Source organism: Rhinopithecus roxellana, chromosome 7, assembly GCF_007565055.1.
Source record: "Rhinopithecus roxellana isolate Shanxi Qingling chromosome 7, ASM756505v1, whole genome shotgun sequence".
Taxonomy (NCBI): domain Eukaryota; kingdom Metazoa; phylum Chordata; class Mammalia; order Primates; family Cercopithecidae; genus Rhinopithecus; species Rhinopithecus roxellana.
The window spans coordinates 57,576,387-57,589,826 of record NC_044555.1 but is presented as its reverse complement, the minus strand read 5'-3'; the positions used below and the strand labels follow the sequence as shown (position 1 = coordinate 57,589,826).

General features: G+C 56.9%; 1 protein-coding gene across 1 annotated transcript in view; it reads right to left on the bottom strand.

Moving 5' to 3' along the window:
* ATP2B3 (ATPase plasma membrane Ca2+ transporting 3) overlaps window positions 1–6,548 on the bottom strand; it is a 63,059-nt gene extending 56,511 nt beyond the window's left edge. The window contains exon 1 of the mRNA XM_030933467.1: window positions 6,373–6,548. The gene's annotated coding sequence lies outside the window, so the exon portion shown is untranslated. The remainder of the gene's footprint in view (window positions 1–6,372) is intronic.
* Between the last annotated feature and the right edge of the window lie 6,892 nt (window positions 6,549–13,440).

Sequence of the window (13,440 nt, the reverse complement as noted above, 5' to 3'; positions counted from 1 at the left end):
ACATGGAAAACTCAGAAATGAACAGCTCTCAAATTTCCTAAAAGGATTTTCTAAGCCTAGAAGCAATGGAAAAAATCACAAATAATCGTGAGCAGCAAAATGTTTACCTTTTGCATGAAAAAAAATGGCAGAGAACAAAGGTGTTAAAAAGTATTGGCAACAAACCTGTTAAATTGTCACTGGTTTTCATGCATACAGTTTATTCAAGCCCACAGAAGAAGCAGTAAGATTTCAATAAGCGCCTTTCATTCCAGCACTTTGGGAGGCCGAGGTTGGCGGATCACCTGAGGTGAGGAGTTTGAGACCAGCTTGGCCAACATGATAAAACCCTGTGTCTATTAAAAATACAAAAATTAGCCAGGTGTGGTGGTGGGCGCCTGTAATCCCAGCTACTCAGGAGGCTGAGGCAGGAGAATCACTCGAACTCTGCAGGTGGAGGTTGCCGTGAGCCGAGATCACCCCACTGCGCTCCAGCCTGGGTAACAGAGTGAGACTGTCTCAGGAAAAAAAAAAAAAAAAAAAAAAAATGAAGGGAGGAACAGATAATTCACAAGGAAAAGACAACTTATAAATATGAGGAAAAGCTTTCCCCTCACCAGCAATTCAAGACATATAAACTAAAGTACATATTTTTGACCTAGATACTTATGACAACTTGTTTGATTAAAATATCTAATGCTGGCAAGGTTGCAGTGAGCGAGACCATCCAGTGCGATGAAAAAGCCCTTTTGGAGAACAATTTGGCAGAAGATATCTCTGTCTGGGTCCTCTCCTCAGGACAGAGACTCCTCAGCAGAGCTCACGTATAAGAGCAAAATAAATCTGACTGCCTGGGTTTCCAAAAATAGCCAAATAATTAAGTGAATTACAATCTCTTGGGAGAATATTATTCAGCCATTAAAAATTGTAATTACTGAAGGCCGCCTGATACATCCTGGGTGCTTGGTAAATAACTGTTGAATGATCACATTTCTTCTTTGCACGGTTCAAGATCATTCTTTATTTTTGCAATAAGCATTTACTGCTTTTATAATCTTAAAAAAATTAAACTATAACCATTCTGAAAAAACATCCATTTAGGAAGGGATTATATTAATAAAGAAGATGCTTATGTGAAGTAAAAATCACATTACACAGTTGAGCCCGCGGTATGATGACAGCAATGTGAAATGAATCAAATGGAGATGCTGCATTTGCATTCGCGCGATAGGATGGCTTTACTACATCTTTGACTTCTCTATGTTTTATACGTTTCCTATAGAGAGCATGTTACGAGTATTGTTTTTAAATAGGAAGAAATCAATTTAAATAAAAACAACCCACGACTCCTCCCTGCTGTTTCCTGAACACATGCGGCACGCTGGGCATATGGCGGGGCCCAATAAGGACCAGGCGGTGGCCAGATCTGGTTTCTGCCCCATGCTGGGTGTGCTAGGGCCACTGGAGTCAGCATGAAGCGAGGTCTGGGCATCCCCCATGGCACGGTGAGCTGCTGGGACAGAGGCCCTTTCCTTCCTCCCTGGTCTGTGTTTGTCCAGGTATCTGTGCAGCCCCTGGAGAGTACGTGCTTGGCCACTCCCTTCCAAGGAGCCATGGGGCAGTGGGCTTGGCTGGGGGTGTTTAGGTCTGTGTGAGGACTTGGGTCTCTATTTGCTCTAAAGCAGCTCTGTGTGACAGAACCTCCCAGAGTCTCTGCACTGGCCCATATGGTGGTAGCCACCAGCCATGTGTGGCTGCTGAGGAGGCAGAGTCAGGGCAGGATGGGCGGGGACTCAGGTTGTGGACCCGAGCCCTAGGAGATACTGGCTGGCCTGGTGGCCTCAGTCCATCCTCCTGGTCCCAGCCAGGTTTGCACTTACTTTGGTGAACACATAGCAAAGCGCAAAGGCTCCAGGAGGGCAGGAAGGGCATTGCGTTTGCTTTTTGCTTTCTGTCATCACCCCTGAAGCAAACACAGAGCCTGGCACACAATGAACCAGGGCAGTGTCCCTCACGCCCATCACATCAATAAGATGTGGCCCTTGGCATAGCTGGCGCCATTCTGACAATCGTATGCACTCATCCATTCTGAGGAATGACCTGCTCAAGCCCAGCCTGGCACTTTCTGTCCCTACCTGTCAAGCTCTCAGACTGGAGCCTAGCCCATCACAGAACACCTCTCCAGATATCTGTGGGCAGTCAGCCCTCTCTGGGGCTTCTCTTCAGGATGGTTCTCTGGGGGAGCAAAGCTGCTGCATGAGTGGCCTTGTGCCACCAGGGAGTGGGTGTGGGAGGTGGCTTCAGGGTCCGTGTGAGGGCTCGGGTTTCCACTTCCTGTAAAGCAACTCTGTGTGACAGAACATTGGGGGGTGATGGAACTGTTCTCTCTCTGCACTGTCTGTGACAGTAGCCACCAGCCTTGGGTGGCTCCTGAGCCCTTGAAGTGTGGCTGGTGCACCTGAGGAAGTGCATTCTAATAAAATCGCTGCTTGAACAGCGCAGCTGGAGAAAGTGCTAGAGCCTGTGGCCTCAGGGCAGAACTTCTCATTGGAATAAAATGGTTGCTCACTTACTGAGAGACCCACCTACAGAACATGAGAGGCTGGCTCAGGACCCCTTTAAATAAGGTGCTCTCCAAGGACATGGACATACCCGCTTTGCACAACTTTGATTTGGAACCAAGACTCCGAAAACCTCCTTGTGCTCTAAAAGAGTCCTGCCAGTTCCAAGATTCCCCAACCATTGGCATTTCCACCCTTGCCCTGTTGCTCTGATTCAAGTTCTGCCACCTACTCAGCTATGTGACCTTGGACTTGTCCTCTTCCCAACCTTGGGCAGTCCAGGATGCCCGAATTCCCCTGCATTTGAGAGCCTGCTTCCCTCTGCCCCGGTGATGCGTGGCTCTGATCCTTCTCTGCAGGCTTCCAGGCCCACTGCCAGCACCACCCACCCAACAGAAGGAGCCCAGGCAGGGGAGGGTTTTCCAGCTAGGCGCTGCTTGGCCTGGCTGCTGCCAGCTTAGCCAGGGTGGGGAAGAGAGGAGCCCTGTGCATGCTCCAGGTCCCTGCCTGGCATACCCAGCCCGGGGCGTTGCTGGGGAGCTTGCTGCAAAGTCACAGCGAGAGCCCAGTGCCTGGGCCTGTTTCAGAGATGGCACTGGTGAGGCTCGCACTTGCTTAGATGGAAGTGTTTGCCTTCAGTGCCATGGCACAGGTCCCCATCTATCAGCTGCCATTTACGTGCACTACCGGTGCTTCGGGGTGCCCTGAAGGGGCCAGGAATGCAAAGCAAACGGGTTTCTGAGTTGCTGGAGATTGATATAAATCCACCTGTTGTTCATTTCTTTCAATGGGTACATGGGGCAGAGGTGCAGGTGGCTCAGCTTCTGAGCTGCAAGGTCTTCCCAAGAATCCTTGACTTCAGCCCACAGGGCTGGGAGTACCCGAGACAGTGAGTTCACACAAACCACACTCTATTCTGCAGACTTCTGCACACACTTCTGGAGATATAGGAACTAATGACTACAAGCACAGACCAGACTCCGGAGCCTGATGGACTGCATTTGAGCCCTGGATTTGCTACCTACCGGCTGTGTGACCTTGGGCAAGTTACCTAGCCTCTCTGGGCCTCAGCCTCAATGCAAAATGGGGATAACAGCACTTGCAATCATTTGTTGTTTCAATTAAGTGGGCAAGGAAATGTCTGTACAGCACTCAGTGTCTGACATAAAGTGACTGCCATTATAACTATTATCATTGTTGACATTACTTGATGTGCTACTGACCACTGATGGAGACAGTGGCCATTGGTGAAATACACAAGCCATCAATTTAAAATCAGGAGGGAGTTCATATGTGCTGATGACTTGCTCTGTGAGGTGGGGGAGGAGGTGCAAAGGCCAGAGGAAGCTCTGCCTGGCTCTGCTGGTTGCAAGAGGCCCAGAGGGTACTCAGCTCTCAGAAGCCCCTGGGGCTCTGGGGCACCCTTATCCTGTCTACTGGGCAGGCAAGGCGCCCCTTTCCACAAGACATTCTCAGAGGGTCCTCCACAGCTGACCCCGGCACTCCATGGCTGCATCCCTGGGCTGGGAGCAGACGTTCTGGGATGGAGAGCACTCACTGACTCACAGGCTTGGCTTCTCCCGCTAGTGAATGATTCAACCTCTGAAGCTGCAGCTCGCCCAGGCCCACCCCCACCCTCCCTGGATCTGGAATGGAGAAGGGACTTGGCCAAGGTCACAAAGGCCATCAGGTATGGCGCTGCTGTCGCTGAAGCCCTAGGCATCCACATGAGCCTCCTCTGGCCCCTTCCTTGCCCCTCGGGAGCCGATTGGGGCATCTCCATCACCTGGCACTGTGGCTGTCCCCTGGCATGCTCTTAGCCTTAGGGGCTTCCTTCCTCAAGGGACTGGCTCTCCTTCTGGCTCTGTGCAAGCCCCCTCCCACGCTCGCCCCACATCCATCTGCCTGTTGCCCCCTGCTGTGTGAGAGCCTGCCCCTGCACTCAAACCACCTGGCCGTGCTGGGCATGGCCCAGGTGGAGCTGATGGAGACTGGCTGTGTCCTTGGCCCTCCCCGGCCTTGGGGCCTGCAGCAGAGACGATCAATGGCCTGGGACCACAAGTTCCCAGCCCCTTCCGATGGCGCAGACTTGAGGGCTGACCTCACCCTGGGACCCTCTGCTGGGTCTCAGCTGTGTCCCATAGGGGCCCAGGCATCCCCAGCCCTCTCCTCAGCATCCCAGCTCCCCTTTCATGAGCCACATGGCTTTGGTTTCTTAATCTGTGAAAAGAGGCGGCGGGGGGCGGGGGTTGGGGATGAAAACAGTCATTCACTCGCGTGGTTGGTGTGAGACTCAGATGGAGCTCAGGAAGTGGGGCTGGCCTTTGATTATTATGATAACCTCTCCCCGCCTCCCTGCCCCACCAGGTCCATAGGAATGTCCCCAGCCATCTGCTCATGAAGGAAGTGGCCTCAATTCAGGGCTGAGTCCTTTCTCCTCTTGGGGGCCTCAATGATCCCATCTGAAAAATGGGGACAAAAGTCCAGGCCTTTCCTCTCCTGTTCAGTGAGTCTGCAGATTCAGTGAGGTCAAGGTCATGAATATGCCATGCAGAAACCAGGTGCCCACTCTGTGCCAGGCCTGTGCAAATGAAGAGCCAGTCCCTGCCTTAAGATGGTCACTGACTGGTAAGGGGTGATGGCAGGGGCGAGGGCACAGAGCCTAGCGGGCAAAGGAGGGGAGGAAGTGCAGGGGATGCCTGCCAGACTGGCGCCCAAGTCAGCCAGGGGAAGTTGGCTGACTTTTAGGGTGCCAGCGGAATTCACGATGGGGGCCAGCTGGGGACAGGCTGGACTTGATCCTTCAGCAGGTAGGGACTCCCTTGAGGTCAGAAGCCTCGGGGCTTCATCTTTGAAATTTATATGGCCTCACCAGGAAATGGCGAGCATCTAGTTGAAGAATTCTGGTCCCTTCCCTGCCCCTTGAGTGAGCGAAGGAGCATTTCCACAGTCTCTCCTAAACCCTCATGGAGCCGTCACCCCGGGGGATCTCCAAGACTCCCTCCAGTTCTGACCTGCCTGCGCGCCATGCCCCTGCCCTGCCTCCCACCTCTCCTCAGCCGGCTGGCTGAGCCACCAACCCCCAGAAGGGCCAGCAGAAGATAGGAGACCAGGTCATAGAGAGAGAAGCCCATCGTCTCAGGCTCTGGGAGATGCGGCACCTGCCATTCCAAATTCCAGAATCTTAAAGCCAGAGCTTTCACCCGTGAGAAAACGGAGGTGGCCACAGGAAAAGCTGGCCAAGGTCACAGAGGGGAGGAAGGGGAGACAGCCATTCCTGGAGGGATGGAGAAGTTACCTAAGTGCGGCCCCGGGCGGCTCCTCATGGGCAGTGCCCATGACCGCGGTGGGGTCTGCTGGGCAGCCGCGTGGGCGTGCGGGGAACGATGTGGGAACGCGAGAGGGGAAGGATGATACAATGTGAGGGCGCGGGGGGGAGGGGGTGTCCGAGGCTCTGGGAAGGTGCGTGCGCACCGGCGGGCTCCCAGCCCAGATCCCGCGCCCCCGGCTGTGCCCACCCTGAGCCCCGGCCCGCAGCCCCCAAAGGCCTTGTTTCTCAGACACGGATGCGCGTGCGCGCGCGACACGGGGCGCAGGGTGCAGGGTGCGGGGCGCTGCCCGCCGGCCTGGGGCCCCGGGGTGACGCGCGGCCGCGGTGCCGCAAGGACACGCAGGCCCGGCGCGGGGCTCAGGTGCCTCGGGCGGGGACCCGGGTCCCTCAACCTGCCGCCGCACCACCTGCCGGGTCATCCTCCCATCCCCGCCCGCGTCTGTGCCCGCGCCGCGCCCGCGCCCACCCCGGCGGCGCCCGCGCGCCCCGAGCACCACTTACCCGGGCATGGGCACGGCCGCCGCCGCGGCCTCGGCTCCGGCGGGCGCTGTCACTGCGGGCGGGCGCCAGGCGGGCAACGATCTGCTCCAAGGACGGAAAGGCCCGGGCACGGGGCGGCCTGGCCAGAGGCGCGGGACGCGACCCTCCGCGGCGGGCGAGGGCTGCAGCCGGCCGAGTGCTCCCCACGCTCTGCACCGGCGGCGGGCGACGCGGCGCGCTCGGCTCCAACCGCAGCTCTGAGCGCGGAGGGAGGGAGGGGGGAGGGGGAGGGAGCTGGGTGAGGAGAAGGGAGGGAGGAGGGAGCGGGCGCGGGGGGCGGTGCGCGGCTCAGGGGCCTCGGGGCTCTGGTGCTACGCACCCGGTGCGTGCCCTTCTGTTCCCAGGACGCGCGGGGGTACCTGCCCTTCCAGGCCTGGCATTGCCCCCAAAGGGCACTGGCCGAGAGGGGGTGGGTGGGGATGGAAACTGGGGGACCACGGCACCTGTGAGTGCAGAGAGAGCACCCTGAGCTTGCGGCTGGGGCACCAGGCTGCCACTACCTCTCCAGACCCCTGCTCTCTAGGTGCTTCTCCCCAACAGTAAAATGGGGCACAGAGCCGGGTGGCTGATGTGTAGCGTGGGGTCCTTGGGTCTTGCCTCGGTGGGCTCCAAGGCATTGGTGATCTCCTGCAAACTCACACTACCTGTTGAGAGTACAGGTGCCCAAATGCGTCTACCCGGAGGAAGGGCACTTACCACAGATACTCACCGTTGCTTATCACGGGAACCCGGTTAGGCAGAACACAGAGACTGCACACAGGTGGGCACCAGAGACAGACACGCAGGGGCACATACATCCCCGGTGTGAGTGGAGACAGACACACAGACAAACCCCAGTGCAGACACCTGTCCAAGCCCACAAGCACGCGTTCCCACCTACCTGGACAGAGACCCCCGTGCCTGCCGGTGGACCCCCAGGCTTCCCAGCTCCAGGGGCAGTGGAGGCCTCTGACCCCAGGTCCGGCCTTTGCCAGCATTCTGAGCAGCGAGCAGAGAATGCTCGCTGGGGCACAGGTAGAGGCTCTGGGCGGGAGCCTGAGGCAGGTGCAAGAGGCCTGGATGCAGCCTTGAATTCTTTCTTGCCTTGGACAAAGAAGGCCCTGGACATGCTGTGTGCCAGACCAGAGCTGAACACCGGGGACACAGCAGGGACCACAAAGCAGGGAGTGGCCGGTAGATGGCAAATGTGCTCACGCCGCTGAGGTCGGGGTTATGGAACCCCATCGATGGGGAGCCATGAAAGAGGCTGCTGGCGGCTCAGGGAAGGCCTCTTTGAGGAGGCACCACTGTGCTAGGGACCAAAAGGACAGGAAGGTTCTGCTGCCCCTGCTACCAGGGAACTGTCACAAACCCCACAGACTGCTCCTCCCTTCCACAGGAAGCAGCTGGTTCCGTGGAAAGCCAGTGAGATCTGGCATCCCAGAGCCAGGGCCAAGCCCCTGGCACCTCTCAGTATGGGCTGAGGTTCACGCACACACACACTCAGACACCTGCTCACATGTGCGCTCACACATGCTTACTCACACCCACTTACATGCATGCACACATACACCTGCTCATATGCACGAACTCATGCTTGCTCACCTACCTACACAAACACACACTCACACACTCATGCACACACAATTTCACGCACACACATCCTCACAGTCACATGTGCTCACTCACACACCCTCACCCCCACACCAGCTCGGTGGCCCACACAGTTACACAACGATTCACACATAGTTACATGCTCTCACACCTACACAACTCACACACTCATCCAGTGAGCACACACGGGCACATACATGCACACACACACAGTTGCTCACAGTCACACTCACACACACACTCCCCACTCGGTTTGCACCCACACTCACACTCTCACACATATTCATTTCCACACTCATGCAGTCCCCCTTCCACGCCAACTCTGAGGCAGCTTTTCCCGAGCCTGGGGCATGTGCTCCTCAGGGCCCAGAGCTGCCATGGGGACATCCCCCCGTCACACATGCACAGTCTGTGACTTCCCATTGCCCCAAATGGGAAAAATCAAGACTAAAGCAAGCCCCAATCATGCTGGACACGTATCGTGAGCTAAGTTCTGGCCATTTCGCCAGAGCCCTGCCATCTTGCCATCTTGGAGTCGCTCCTCTTACTACCCCACATTCCAGATGGGGAAGTGGAGGCCCAGAGGTCACTGGATCCCACCCCGAGCAGGTTGTAAACTGGATTTTGGCCCCCGGCCGGGAGGCCAGCTGCCCCCCATGCCCCCAGGCACCACAGGAGGGCAGAGGAGCTGTGAGCACAGGAGTGCCTCCTGAGGGCCCGTGGTCTCCCTTCCCCGGCACATTCAGGCCGTGTTCCTTCTTGGCCTCCCACACTGTGGCAGGCTTCCTGGGGTCATGTCGCTCCATCCCAGGCCCCAGGGCCCTGCTCCGGAGTGAGCAAAGGCAGAGGCAGTCTGCTGAGCCGGCCTCCTTTGGTGGCCCCCAGCAGGAGCATCCCTTGGGCAAGGAGTGGGTCCTGGCTGAAGACAAACACCTCTTAGCAGACATGTGTGGGCGGCTCTGGGAGGGCAGGTGTGGGGCTGGGGAGACCCACACTTAAAGGCTTAGGAGTGGCTGTGAGAGCTGACAAGAAGAGAAGACTCCCTTTGGGCTGCGTCACTGTCTTCCCTCGGGGACCAGGGAACATACTGAGCACCCCTGGGGGATGGAGGCTGTTCATTTAACTGATGACTGCTATCCACATGGGGGAATCTCCCTGAGCTTGGAGCAGCTGCTGTCTGGGCTGGATGTTTATGCATCTCCCCTCCCTACTCTCTGACCCCAGACTCTGCACAGGCCCTCTCTGGTCAGGGGGAAGAAGCAAGTTTGGGGGAGAAAATCTGAGGCAGGGGTTACCTGCCCCACCACTTTGCCTCTGTCCCTGGGCCCCCAGGGCACTGCTCATGGCTAATCCAGTCAAGAGTTGGCCATGGTGCATACCTTTGTGATGAGCCCACTGGGGCCAAGGTCAGATGGCCAAGGAACAAAGTTTCATGGAAGTCCCCAGTCCTCAGCAAACTGTGGCCCCTAGACAGCTAATGGCCAGGTAAGGTGATGGTCCTTTCTCTGTGGTTTGTGTCTGTTGGTTCCCAGCCCAGAGCCCTGAGGCTGGGAGGGAGGGCCCAGGCCTGGGAATGAGGACACCTGAGTGCCAGGCAAATGCTGCCAGTGTCACTGGTGATCCTTGCTCACTGGCCAGCCCCTCTTGGGTCCTCCATCAGTAAAGAGGTAGGAGCTTTACTAGAAAGTTCTCCCACACACCAAGTCCTGTCCTCTGCACTGGAAGTACTTAGGGAGCCAAACCCAGGGAGGCCCAGACCACTCTGCTTTCCAGCTCCCTCCCAGGTCCCAAGCCAGCCTGTCCCACCATGCCCTGGACCTACCTCCTTAGGGCACACCAGGCCTCTGTCCCCACCACACTCTTCCACATTGCCGATGATTGCCTGGGAAACAAAAGCCACAGAGAGCACCCCACTCTCAGCAGCTGCCCCCACTGCCCCTCCTGGCCGCCTCATCCCCACTCTCACCCCTCTCTCTCCACCTGCCTCCAGCCCCTTCAGTCCCCGCTCCCCTCCCACAACTGCTTTCTCTCTTGGCTCCTTGGCTTCTACCTGGTCACCAGGCCCCTTCCCTCCCGGGCCTCTAGTCCATGCCCCCTCCTTGCGCAGGTCCCTCCTGCCACTGCTGGGACAGCAACGCCTTGGCCAGCTCTGAAGTGAGGGCCCCTTTGGCTGGGCCCGGGCCCCCCATCCCGTCTTCTCATGCCCACTGTCTCCCTGGCTGAGGTCCCAGGCCCTTCCCCAAGTCCTCAGGGACCAAGCCCACATCCATTTGCAGCTCAGGGACAGGCTAAAAATGCCCCCACGGAGGTGTCCTTGTCCCAACCCCCAGAACCGGAATGCAACCTTATTCGGAAATAGGGTCTTTGCAGATGTGATCAAGTGAAGAATCTTGAGATGTGGGGTTATCCTGGGTTATCCAGGCAAGCCCTGCATGCAGTGACAAGTGTCCTTATAAGGGGGAGATTACACACACACACTCTCACACATGCACACACATGCTCCCACCCACACCCATGCACAGAGACACACACACACACACATGCACACATATGCACCCACTCGCCCAAAATACACATGCACAGTCACACACACACACATATGCACACACTCATACACATGCATACACACACATACAGACACAGAAACACATACACACACATTGCACACATAAACACACATGCAGACTCCCCACACATGCACACAGTCACACACACAAACATACACACAAACATGCTCACATGCACGCACACACATATGCACACTCATGCACACACATACACTCACATGCACCCCCCCCACAAGAAGCCATGTGATTGCAGTGGCAAAGTGGAGTGAGGTGGCCACAAGCCCAGGACACTTGGAGCCTTCCGGAGCTGGGAGAGGCAGGAAGAAGCCTTCCCTAGAGCTTCTCGGGGGAGTGTGGCCCTGAGACACCTGGATTTCGGACTTCTGGCCTCCAGGACTGGGAGAGGGTCTATGTTCTCTGTGGTGAGCCACCCAGCTTGTGGTTATTCATGACAGTGGCCTCGGGCCACTCATTCAAGTCCCAGCTGGGCCACCGAGGAGCTCCAGCTTGGCAGAGCCCTGCCCACAGCACAACACAGGCTTCTTGGGCTGCTTGGCTTGAGTACATCCACGCTTGGTGGTTCTGGAAAGCTCTGGCAATGCAGAGTGTGTGTGTGTGTTGTGCACGAGTGTGTGTGAGTGTGAGTTTGTGAGTGTGTGATTATATGTGACAGTGTGTGAGAGTGTGTGTGGGTGTGAGTGCGTGTGTGAGTTTGTGAGTGTGTCGATGTGATTGTGTGAGAGTGTGTGAGTGTGTGAGAGTGTGTGTGGGTGTGAGTGCGTCAGTGTGTGTGAGTTTGTGTCAGTGTGATTGTGTGAGTGTGAGTGTGTGAGAGTGTGGGTGTGAGTGCGTCAGTGTGTGTGAGTTTGTGAGTGTGTGTCGGTGTGATTGTGTGAGAGTGTGTGAGTGTGAGTGTGTGGGTGTGTGTGTCTGTGTTTGTGTGTGTGTCCCTTGTGTGAGTGTGAGTGTGACTGTGTGAGTGTGTCAGTGTGTGTGTAAGAGAGACAGATGGTTCTTTGGGCATGACTCCTGCCAGTGCAGCTCCAGCATAGTCCCCTGGGCACTCTTGCCTGGGCCCTGGCTGCCCATGTGCAGCAGGCATCAGGGCCTTTCAGCACCCAGGCTGCCCGGGGTTCTCCAGGGCGCCAAAGAGGCTGTGCCCTACCAGAAGCTGAGGGAGACAAGGTCTCTCTGCTGGTGATGTTGCCCTGCTCTGGCTGTCCAGAGTGGTAGGCAGGGGCTTGGCCTCCTCCTGCGGTCTGTGCCTCCCGAGACTAGAGCTGGAGCCTGTGGGAGCAGAGCCTGGAGACCAGGCCACTGCCAACTCCTCAGGGCAGCCCCTCTGACTTGGCTCCCAGGCCTGCCACCTGCCCCTGCAGCCCTCCAAGGAGGGGTCGTGTCCCTCAGGGGTCTTGCCCACATTGTGGGCCCAGTCTGCCAAGGTCTGGCTTGCTGTCCCTTTGGCAAGCCCAGACTCGTCTAAACCCTAGCAGTGATTCGGCTTAGGCTCCTGCTGGGCCCTGCTGTGCCCAGAAGGCACCTGACCTGCAGCAAATGCTGGGAAATGGCCCCACTGCGGCCCCGCGCCTTCCACAGCCACTCCCCAAGGAAGCGGCTTTGTGACCTTCATTGCTGTGCGTGTTTGTATGCACATGTGTTTGTGCGGCATGTTTGTGTTTCTGTGTGCTTGTGTTTGTGTGTTCAAGTGTGCATGTGTGCGTGCGTGTTTGTGTGTGCATTTGTGTGCGTGTGCACGTGTGTTTGTGCGTGCATACGTGTGTAAGCCCACGCCTGCTGCCTTCCAACAGCTCCGGGGTGCTTCTGGCCCTCAGTCGGGGGTCCTCAGGGCCCTCTTCCCCTCTCCAGGCCAGGGAGCATCACAACCAACCCCGTTCTCACACTACACCCAATCTGTCCCCAAGTTCAGGGGCTCTTACTCAAGCAAAGATGGGCTGGAACCTGCAGCCCACCTGTTGTCCACCCTGGGCCTTCCTGTGCCACAGCTGGGGCCCTGAGCACAGTCCTACTTTCCAAGCCACTTGCAAATAAATGTGGGAGATTGGCAGTTTGCAGGGAGAACCTTCTCAGCACAAGTGATCCTCCCACCTCAGTCCCCTGAGTAGCTGGGACCACCAGTGTGTGCCCCAATGCCTAGCTAATTTTTCAGTTTTTTGTTTTTTTAGAGATGGGGTCTCACTGTGCTGCCCAGGCTGGTCTTGGACTCCTGGCCTCAAGCAGTCTTCCTACCTTGGCCTCCCAAAGTGCTGAGATGACAGCCGTGAGCCACCACGCCCAGCCATTTTCTTTTTTAAGCCCAAATCAGTCTCACCTTGGCTAGTATTATTTAACAGTTTTTACCAAACTTGGCGGTGGAGTGAGGCTACGTGATTCATCTTCACACTGTGGTCAGGACCAACTGCTTTGAGGATGGAGCTCACCTTCCACCATGACCCAGAAGCCCTTGCAGGCTGTGACTCTGTCCAGCTCTGGGCTCCTGCCTGGGGGACTTGGCACCCCGTCCAGGCAGAGTGTGTGCTGCCTGCAGGGCACTCCCTGCTGTGTGGACTAAGCACGCAGCCCGCAGGATGCCTTCCTCTGCACTGACCACCTATATCACACTCGTCCCGCTAGCTTGTTCTCCACCCACACTGCATCCCCGAGCTGGGACATGCAGAGGACGGGTGTGATGAAGGTGTATGAAATGAGAGGGAGACAGAGAGGAAACGAGGCACAGGAGGGATGGGAGGGAGGCAGGAAGAGTGGACAGAGATTCATGGGGGCTGTGCTGGACCCACTGAACACAGAGCCAGTGCCCCAAGACTCACTCACAGATGAATGGGCGGAAGCCCCATCTTTCCATCTCTGCCAG